Consider the following 2,285-nt stretch of genomic DNA (forward strand, 5'->3'; position numbering starts at 1 on the left):
TGTGTGTGTGTGTGTGTGTGTGTGTGTGTGTGTGTGCGCGCGCGCGTTTGTGTATTTATTTTCAAGAATAATAGATGAAGGCCATAAATGAGACAGATGCAGGATCTCTATAATCATCGACCTTTTAACGTATTTGAAGATTTCATGGTTACTTTCTTTCCGTGTTGTGCTGTTCTGTTCTGTTCCGTGTCGAGCCACTCCCTTGTGTTCCATACTTTGCTGTGCTGTAATGTAGTTCGTTTTATTTTGTTTCATTCCATACTGCGCCGTATCGCACGATTCCATGCGGTTTCGTTCCGAACCGTTCTGTTCGATTCTATTCCGTTCTGTGCAGTGCTGAATCATTTCATTTCAAACCGTTCCGTTTGATTCAGTTTCATACCGTGCCGTTCTAAGCTGTTGGTGTACAATGTTGATTTGACCGTCTGCACTGAAGGCATCGGAGAACTCACACCATCTAGCGATAAAACACGTGTGAATTCTACCAGTGCCAAGAATGTCAGAACGGCGTCTGCTGCGGGCGCATGCCGCGCATGCGCAATAGCCATGTTGCTGCACCGCGGGATTCTTCGCCTTCCGACCGCCTCAACAGAAGACTTTATCGAGATATAATATTGGATTGAGTTTTACACATTATAATATTAAAAATAAGTACTAATTAAATTTCATGAAATAATTGTTAATAATTATATAAAAATATAGGCCTTTACTACGATATTTTATGTATTATAATTAAGCTGAATTTATATTAGATTCGTGGTCATTAACCTGACACTGATGCCTGGAGGAATTGATCTTGCTGGGTGGTCGATGTCTTGCCGTGTATCTTCCGGGAATACATCTAAGGGCGTGCCGACTGGCGCCACCACGAACATAGCGTGACGTGTTTGCTTACTTATTACGCAACTATATTATAATTACCAACATGCAGCAAGATGGCGCTCTTCTTTGAGCTCGCATAAGTTGCGTGCATTCAGATCGATGATGCCGACGACATTACAATAACAGCGAGAGCGACGATGACGATGACGAACGACGACAAAGACGATGGCGACAACGACAAATTATCACGACAGCACGCCCTAATTATTAGTTTCAAATCGAAGACTAGTCAAAACGGGACATTTTTTAAGAATGGACAATTGCACTTCGCGCTAGCTACATGTATACGTACTCGCGCGATCCGCTATCATGCATGAGATCAAGAGTACATATATATAAGAGTATACATATATCCAGAGTACATATATCAAGAGTACATATATAATGGGAAATTACGTATGAGATTCTTGACGAGATTAATCATGTAAAACGTTTCGCGATGCGTGCTACGTTGCCGATAAAGCGAGCAGCCAACGCTAGTACCGCTCATGCAAGCAAAATGTTTTCTCTGGCGTGGTCGCTAGAGCGCGCGCCACACTAAAGTGACCGAAACGATGACAGCATGGTGGTTGGGTACTGAACAGAGCCTTATATAGATAATCTCTATCACTCTCTCTCTCTCTCTCTCTCTCGCAGTTTCTCTCTCCCCCCTCTCTCTTTCTCTATCTATCTATCTATCTATCTATCTATCTATCTATCTATCTATCTATCTATCTATCTATCTATCTATCTATCTATCTATCCTATCAATCTATTTGTCTATCACTCTTTCTCTTCGTTTTATCTCTCTCCCTCCCTCTCCATCCCTCTATTTTTTCTCTTTCTTCTCCCTCTCTCTCTCTCTCTCTCGGCTGCCACTTACTTATCCTGTCTTCTTTCAGCGCTCTTGTGATATTTCTCACCGCAACGTTCGTCGTCTGTAAGAACTTCACGTCACAAGAGTACTAATCATTCAACTGCTGGTCATGCACTGCGCGGATGGCCGCTCAGGAGTGACGGAAGCAAGCGTTTCGTCTCTTTCATGCGGTAGCACCCAAGAAGCACGGACTAGCGCCCTGACACACACCGTGAATTCAATTAGTTGCTCATTAAAAAGAAATGAAAATGATGTCGACGTGACATGTCAGTCTCTTTGACCGTCGAAATCGAGGTATTCGCGAATATCCAGTGCAACCACGTTCCTCCTACGTATATGACGCACATTCATGGCATCCTCGCAGCGGTAAGACTGAAGATCATGATATTACTGATAGAGTAATTAATTGCGAAACGGATGAATGCCTACATATAAATACAATTAAGCCTTGCATTACGCTCCCAGAATACATGTTATGATTGGCTGCCGTGCTACGATTATATATATATATATACTATATGGTGTGTGTGGTGCGCGGGTGTGTGTG

This window comes from Priapulus caudatus, unplaced genomic scaffold (genome assembly GCF_000485595.1).
Source record: "Priapulus caudatus unplaced genomic scaffold, Priapulus_caudatus-5.0.1 Scaffold153, whole genome shotgun sequence".
In the NCBI taxonomy this organism is placed as follows: Eukaryota; Metazoa; Priapulida; class Priapulimorpha; order Priapulimorphida; family Priapulidae; genus Priapulus; species Priapulus caudatus.